At 59.2% G+C, this 8,662-nt stretch overlaps 1 non-coding gene across 1 annotated transcript; it reads right to left on the reverse strand.

Moving 5' to 3' along the window:
• Positions 1 to 2,647: 2,647 nt before the first annotated feature.
• Positions 2,648 to 2,766, reverse strand: LOC131872683 (5S ribosomal RNA). The gene has a single exon (XR_009370796.1). It is a non-coding gene; the product is annotated as a 5S ribosomal RNA (ribosomal RNA).
• Positions 2,767 to 8,662: the final 5,896 nt, after the last annotated feature.

An 8,662-nucleotide genomic window follows, 5' to 3' on the forward strand; every position in this document is an offset into this window, starting at 1 on the left:
CTACGAAGTGTGCTCCAAGGTGCGGCGTGCACGTTGTCGGAGCCCGGTTTGCCCCGGGTGCGCACCTCGCCTGCACCTTGGCCGGGGTGGGCACCTTGGCTGGGTTTGCCCAGGGTGCGCTCCGAAGCGGGGTTACTGGAGCGCCCCCTCTTTTTTTGTCAGAGCGTTTGGTGGGGTTTCTCGCATTGGCTCTTCCCAGGCCCGGTTGTTGGGTGCGCTCCCACCCTGGCGCGCGCGAAGTTGGAAGTTGGGTTAATTGCCCGGGCGCGCACCTTCGCCAGGGTGGGCACCTTGGTGCGCACACCTTGGCTGGGCTGCGCACCAGGGCGGGCTCAAGATGGCACCAGCATTCCCTTTTTCTCACTATCTTTCAAAACGGAAATTTTAAAATCTCGTTTTTTTTTTGCCTTTTATGGAAATTAGTGAAGGCATCGCATCAAAGGTGCGCACCTCGCTGCCCACCTTGGTGTGCTCCGAGGTGCCCACCACGGTGCGCAACGCCGGTGCGAACCCGGGAGCGCCCCGATGTGTGCTCCAAGGTGCGGCGTGCACGAAGTCGGACCCCGGTTTGCCCCGGGTGCGCACCTCGCGTGCACCTTGGTGCGCACACCTTGGCTGGGTTGCGCGGCCTGGTGGGCACCATGGTGCGCACCAAGGAGCGCTCCGAAGTGTGCTCCAAGGTGCGGCGTGCACGAAGTCGGAGCCCGGTTTGCCCCGGGTACGCACCTCGCGTGCACCTTCGCCGGGGTGGGCACCTCGGCTGGGTTGCGCGCCCTGGTGCGCACCAAGGAGCGCTCCGAAGTGTGCTCCAAGGTGCGGCGTGCACGAAGTCGGAGCCCGGTTTGCCCCGGGTGCGCACCTTCGCCGCGGTGCGCACCATGGCGTGCACGAAGTCGGAGCCCGGTTTGCCCCGGGTGCGCACCTCGCGTGCACCTTCGGCGGGGTTGCGCGCCCTGGTGGGCACCATGGTGCGCACCAAGGAGCGCTCCGAAGTGTGCTCCAAGGTGCGGCGTGCACGAAGTCGGAGCCCGGTTTGCCCCGGGTGCGCACCTCGCGTGCACCTTCGGCGGGGTTGCGCGCCCTGGTGGGCACCATGGTGCGCACCAAGGAGCGCTCCGAAGTGTGCTCCAAGGTGCGGCGTGCACGAAGTCGGAGCCCGGTTTGCCCCGGGTGCGCACCTCGCGTGCACCTTCGCCGCGGTGGGCACCATGGCGTGCACGAAGTCGGAGCCCGGTTTGCCCCGGGTGCGCACCTCGCGTGCACCTTCGCCGGGGTGGGCACCTCGGCTGGGTTGCGCGCCCTGGTGCGCACCAAGGAGCGCTCCGAAGTGTGCTCCAAGGTGCGGCGTGCACGAAGTCGGAGCCCGGTTTGCCCCGGGTGCGCACCTCGCGTGCACCTTCGCCAGGGTGGGCACCTCGGTGCGCACACCTTCTCAATGTTTTCTTGCCTTTTCTGGAAATTGGTGAAGGCAGCGCATCAAAGGTGCGCACCTCGGTGTGCTCCGAGGTGCGAACCCGAGAGCGCTCCGAGGTGCCCACGAAGTCGAAAGTCGGGTTAATTGCATTGTTTTCCCCGGGTGCGCTCCGAGGTGCGCAACATCGGCGCGCACCAAGGAGGGCTCCGAAGTGTGCTCCAAGGTGCGCACGATGGCGTGCACCTCTGGTGCGCACGATTCGGAGCTCGGTTTGACCGGGGTGCGCACACCTTGGCTGGGTTGCGCACCTTTTGTGCGCTCCAAGGTGCGCACGAAGTCGGAGCTCGGTTTGCCCCGGGTGCGCACCTTCGCCAGGGTGCGCACCTTGATGCGCACGCCTTGGCTGGGCTGCGCACCTTGGTGGGCGCCATGGTGCGCACCTTTCGTGCGCTCCAAGGTGCGCACGAAGTCGGAGCTCGGTTTGCCCCGGGTGCGCACCTTGGTGGGCGCCATGGTGCACTCCGAGGTGCCCAAGATTGGTGCGCACCAAGGAGCGCTCCGAAGTGCGCTCCAAGGTGCGCGCGAAGTCGAAAGTTGGGTTAATTGTCCGGTTTGCCTCGGGTGCGCACCTTGCGTGCACCTTCGCCAGGGTGGGCGCCTTGGTGCGCACACCTTGGCTGGGCTGCGCACACCTTGGCACCCGCGTTTCCTTCATTTTAAATTTTTTTTTTTTACAATCTCTCAAGTGGGAAATTCTATAATCTCAACTTTTTTTGCCTTTTCAGGAAACTTTTGAATGGAGCGCATCATTGGTGCGCTCCGAAGTGTGCTCCAAAGCTCTCTCCAGCTGCGTGCACCTGCCCCGGCCGCGCACCCGGCCCCGCCCAGCTTCGCTCACCTGTCCCGGGCGTCTGGTGCGGAACCTTAGAGTAAGAAACATCACCGTGCACCTTGGCCAACGTGCGCGACTCGACCGAGCGCGCACTGGCCGAGGTGCACACCGATTTCACCTGGGTGCGCGCGCAGCACCTCGGGCGCACCGGGGTGCGCGCACAACGCCCGGGTTGCACCGTGGCCTGTGTGCTCGGGGCGCCTCGGGTGCGCGCTCGGTGTCGCCCCCGCGCGCGCGGTAGTGCGGGCAGCGCACCCCGGCCCGGCCCGGCCCCGACGAGAACGCAAACGGGCAAAAGGTTTATTCAAATAGCATTGCGACGCCCGGCGAAAAACTAAAAAAGGGTGCAACACCGGGACTTCCCGGGAGGTCACCCATCCCAGTACTACTCCGGCCCAAGCGCGCTTAACTGCGGAGTTCTGATGGGATCCGGTGCACTAACGCTGGTATGATCGCACCCGTTATGAGCTTGTCGCAGTGTGTACTTAGCAAACCGCGACCCACGTGCGAATCCACCCCGGCCACCCACCCCCGTCGAGGTGCACACCCTCCCTCGCGAAGTGCGCCCCGTTCGCCAAGTGTGAGCCCTGCCCGGGTGCGCGCACCTTGCTAGGGCGTCGGGTGTGCACCCGGCCCGGCCTACGTGCGTGCACCTGGAGGGGGCGTCGTGTGCGTGCAGTGTCCCGTCTGCAACGCGGTGCCCACACACCACCTCGGGCGCAACGACCTGCGCTCACATGTGGGCCGAGTGCACCTTGGTGCATGTTCGGGGCGCCTCGGGTGCACGCTCGATCTTGCCCCGGTGCACCAAGGCGCTCGGTTTGCCCCGGGTGCGCACTTGGTGCAAGGTGGGCACCCAAAATAGGGATCAAGCACCAAAACACAAGTTTCGGGATGCAAAATGGGACCCAAGGACCACAAATGCGTTCCAAGACCCATGATGGGTCCACGAGAACAAAAATGTGTTCCGAGACTTAATAAACAAATATTGGGTTTTAGGAGAAGAAACATGCTCTGATGCCCAAAACGAGAATCGACCCCGAAAAGGCCACAGGCCAAAAGTGGGATGCGAGACAAAAAAAAATGGGACCCGAGGACCAAAATTGGGTTCCCAGGTCGAAGACAGGGCAACCGGACAAGAAACGACCTCTAAGGCTCGAAATGAGTCCCGACGACTAAAACTTGACAAGAAGCACCCATCAGGCACCCAACTCGACACCCATGGGATGCCGACCCACCCGGGCTTCCACCTAGCACACCTTGGCACCCACCCACCCTCGCACCCAACCTCGCACCCAACTTAGCACCTTTGAACCCACATTGGCACTCACCCTGACCCTGGCACCTTGGAACCCACATTGGCACTCACCTTGACCCTGGCACCCACCTTTGCACTCACCTTGGGACCCACCCTGGCTCCCACCTCGGCACCCACCCAGACACCCACCTTGGTTCCTTGGCACCCACCTTGGATCCTTGGCACCCACCCCGACACCCACCTTGGCACGCAACTTGGCTACTTGCCACCCACCTTGGCTCCTTGACGCCCACCCCGACAACCACCCCGTGACCTACCCTGGCTAGGGTTGGTGCACACCCACCCTGGTGCCCACCTTGGCACCCACCCTATGACCCACCTTGGCACGCACCTTAGTACCCACCCCGTTACCCACCCTAGGACCCACCCCGTGACCCACCTTGGCCAGGGTGGGTGCACCCACCCTGGTGCCCACCTTGGCACCCACCCATCCTAGCACCCAGCCTGTGACCGGGCTTGGAACCCAACCTTGCACCCGCACCCGTCTTGGCCAGTGTGGGTGCGCACCCATCCTGGCACCCACGTTGTGACACACCCTTTAACCCACGCACCCTAGCACCCACGTTGGCACCCACCTTGGAACCCAACCTAGCAACTTGGCACCCACCCCGTGACCCACCTTGGCATCCACCATAGCAGTCGCCGACTTGGCACCCACCTCGGCACCCACCTTGACACTTGTGGACCCACCTTGCCACTCACCCTAGCATCGACCCATCCTAGCACCCACCCTGGCACCTTTGCACCCTAGCACTCACCCATCCTAGCACCTAACCTGTGACCCACCTTGACACTCACCCTCGCACCCACCTTGGAACCCAACCTAGCACCCACCCACCCTGACACCAACCCTAGCACCTACCCACCCTTGCACCCACCCTGTGACCCATCTTGGCACCCACCCATCCTACCACTCAACCTATCACCCACCTTCTCACCCACCTTGGCATCCACCTTAGCACCCACCCACACTGGCACCTTGGCACCCACCTCGGGCAAGGTGGGTGCACACCCACCCTGGCACCCAATTTAGAACCCACCGAGCATGTTACCCACCTTGGCACCCACATTGCAGCCCACCCTAGTACCCACCCTATGACCCACATTGGCATCCACACCCTAGCACCCAGGCACCTCGACACCCGCCTTGACACCCACCCTAGCACTGAACCTGTGACCCACCTTGGAACTCACCCTAGAACCCACCCACCCTGTGAACCACCTTGGCATCCACCTTAGCACCCACCCACCTTGGCACCCACTCTAGCACTCACCCATCCTAACACCCAACTTGTTACCCACCTTGGCACCCGCCCTCGCGTCCACCTTGAAACCCACCCTAGCACCCACCCACGCAGGAGCCCACCTTGGCACCCAACCTAACACCCACGCATCCTGGCACCCAACTTGTGACCCACCTTGGAACCCACCCTAGTACCCACCTTTGAACCCACTATATCACCAACCCACCTTGGCACCCACCCTATGACCCTCTTTGGAATCCACCCTAGCACGCACCCACCCTGGCACCCACCATGGAGCGCACCCTAGCACCCACCCACCTCGGCACGCACCTCAACACCCACCTTGGTGTGCGCACTGCGCCAACCTCTCAAAGACCCTATGTGGTGCGCTCCAAAGTGTACACCTTTGGTGCGCTCCAAGGTGCGCACCTTTGGTGCACACCGAGGTGCACACCAAAGTGTGCACCGAGGTGAGCACCAAAGTGCACTCCAGGGTGCACACCAAGGCGTGCACCTTTGGTGCGGTCAATGCAAACGAATTCGGAAGTTGGGGTCGATGTCCTAATCGCTGCTGCAGACTACACGTATGAGAATCGGACAAATAGCTTTATATAGGGGAGGTGTTGCGTTTGATGGGTCGACTCCCCTGGTTGTGTGCACTGCACCAACTTCAAAGACCCTGTCTTGTTTAAGAAGTCAAAAGTTGGGGTGGATGTCCTAATCATTGCTGCAGTCTACGCATGTATGAGAATCAGACAAATAGCTTATATAGGGGAGGTGTTGCATTCGGTGGGTTGACTCCCCTGGTTGTGCGCACTGCGCCAACCTCAAAGACCCCGCATAGCAGAAGAAGTCGGAAGTCGGATTTTGGTGAGCACCAAGGCGTGCACCTTTGGTGCGGTCAACGCAGACGAATTCAGAAGTTGGGGTGGATGTCCTAATCGTTGTTGCAGGCTACACATGTATGAGAATCAGACAAATAGCTTATATAGGGGAGGTGTTGGGTTTGATGGGTCAACTCCCTTGGTTGTGCGCATTACGCCAACCTCAAAGACCTTGTTTTCGTTAAGAAGTCAAAAGTTGGGGTCAATGTCCTAATGGCTCCTGCAGGCTACACATGTATGAGAATCGGACAAATAGCTTATATAGGGGAGGTGTTGGGTTTGATGGGTCGACTCCCCTGGTTGTGCGCATTACGTCAACCTCAAAGACCTTGTTTTCGTTAAGAAGTCAAAAGTTGGGGTCGATGTCCTAATTGCTCCTGTAGACTACACATGTATGAGAATCAGACAAATAGCTTATATAGGGGAGGTGTTGGGTTTGATGGGTTGACTCCCCTAGTTGTTCGCATTACACCAACCTCAAAGACCTTGTTTTCGTTTAGAAGCCGAAAGTTGGGGTCGATGTCCTAATTGCTCCTGCAGGCTACGCATGTATGAGAATCAGACAAATAGCTTATATAGGGGAGGTGTTGGGTTTGATGGGTCGACTCCCCTGGTTGTGCGCATTGCGCCAACCTCAAAGACCCTGCATTGCGGATGAAGTCGAAAGTCAGAGTTTGGTGTGCTACAAGGTGTGGTCGAAGGTGCTCACCTAGGTGTGCACCTTTGGAGCACAGGAAAAGTGCCCTCCAAAAGTGCGCACCTTTGGAGTGCACAAAAGTGCCCTCCAAAAGTGCGCACCTTTGGAGCGCAGAAAAGTGCCCTCCAAAAAGTGCCCTCCAAAAGTGCGCACCTTTGGAGCGCAGAAAAGTGCCCTCCAAAAAGTGCCCTCCAAAAGTGCGCACCTTTGGAGCGCAGAAAAGTGCCCTCCAAAAAGTGCCCTCCAAAAGTGCGCACCTTTGGAGCGCAGAAAAGTGCCCTCCAAAAGTGCGCACCTTTGGAGCGCAGAAAAGTGCCCTCCAAAAAGTGCCCTCCAAAAGTGCGCACCTTTGGAGCGCAGAAAAGTGCCCTCCAAAAAGTGCCCTCCAAAAGTGCGCACCTTTGGAGCGCAGAAAAGTGCCCTCCAAAAAGTGCCCTCCAAAAGTGCGCACCTTTGGAGCGCAGAAAAGTGCCCTCCAAAAAGTGCCCTCCAAAAGTGCGCACCTTTGGAGCGCAGAAAAGTGCCCTCCAAAAAGTGCCCTCCAAAAGTGCGCACCTTTGGAGCGCAGAAAAGTGCCCTCCAAAAGTGCGCACCTTTGGAGCGCACAAAAGTGCCCTCCAAAAGTGCGCACTTTTGGTGCGCACCAAGGCGCTGGTTCGGTCGTTGCAGGCGAGTTCGGAAGTTGGGGTCGATGTCCTGAGCGGAGGTGCAAACTACACAGGTGTCGGAATCGGACAAATAGCTTATATAGGGGAGGTGTATGCTTCGATGGGTCGACTCCCCAGGTTGAGCGCACCGCGCCAACCTCAAAGACCCTACGGTATGGATGAAGTCGGAAGTTGGGTCCGATGACCAATTCGATTAGTAGGTATGCTCATGAGGTCGGAATTTGGGTCCGATGACCTGCCATGTGCAGGAAGGCGAATGTTGACACTGTGCGTTGCAAGGTGCACACCAAGGCGCTGGTGCGGTCTTTTTAGTCGAGTTCGGAAGTTGGGGTCGATGTCCTGATCGGAGGTGCAAGCTACACAGGTGTGGGAATCGGACAAATAGCTTATATAGGGGAGGTGTATGCTTCGTTGGGTCGACTCCCCGGGTTGAGCGCACCGCGCCAACCTCAAAGACCCTACGGTATGGATGAAGTCGGAAGTTGGGTCCGATGACCGATTCGATATGTAGGCATACTCGCGAGGTCGGAATTTGGGTCCGATGACCTGCCACGTGCAGGAAGGCGAATGTTGGCACTGTGCGTTGCAAGGTGCGCACCAAGGCGCTGGTTCGGTCGTTGGAGGCGAGTTCGGAAGTTGGGGTCGATGTCTTGATCGGAGGTGCAAACTACACAGGTGTGGGAATCGGACAAATAGCTTATATAGGGGAGGTGTATGCTTCGTTGGGTCGACTCCCCGGGTTGAGCGCACCGCGCCAACCTCAAAGACCCTACGGTATGGATGAAGTCGGAAGTTGGGTCCGATGACCGATTCGATATGTAGGCATACTCGCGAGGTCGGAATTTGGGTCCGATGACCTGCCATGTGCAGGAAGGCGAATGTTGGGACTGTGCGTCGCAAGGTGCGCACCAAGGCGCTGGTGCCGTCGTTGCAGTCGAGTTCGGAAGTTGGGGTCGATGTCCTGGTCAGAGGTGCAAACTACACAGGTGTGGGAATCGGACAAATAGCTTATATAGGGGAGGTGTATGCTTCGATGGGTCGACTCCCTGGGTTGAGCGCACCGCGCCAACCTCAAAGACCCTACAGTATGGATGAAGTCGGAAGTTGGGTCCGATGACCGATTCGATACGTAGGCATATTGGCGAGGTCTGAATTTGTGTCCGATGACCTGCCATGCGCAGGAAGGCGGAATTTGGGTCCGATGACCGAGTTGATGGCGTGCCATGCGCAGAAAGGCGGAATTTGGGTCCGATGACCGAGTTGATGTTGATGGCCCGCCATGCACAGGAAGGCGGAATTTGGGTCCGATGACCGATTTGAAGGCGTGCCATACGCAAAAAGGCGGAGTTTGGGTCCGATGACCGAGTTGATATTGATGGCCCGCCATGCGCAGGAAGGCGGAATTTGGGTCCGATGACCTGACATACGCATGGAGTCCGACTCGGGGGCCGATGTTCGATTCGATGACTTGCATTGTGGGTAAAGTCGGAAGTTGTGGTCTTTGACCCGATTCGATGACCAGACTTCGGCTGCTTGAGAATCGGA

Source organism: Cryptomeria japonica, unplaced genomic scaffold, assembly GCF_030272615.1.
Source record: "Cryptomeria japonica unplaced genomic scaffold, Sugi_1.0 HiC_scaffold_723, whole genome shotgun sequence".
NCBI lineage: Eukaryota > Viridiplantae > Streptophyta > Pinopsida > Cupressales > Cupressaceae > Cryptomeria > Cryptomeria japonica.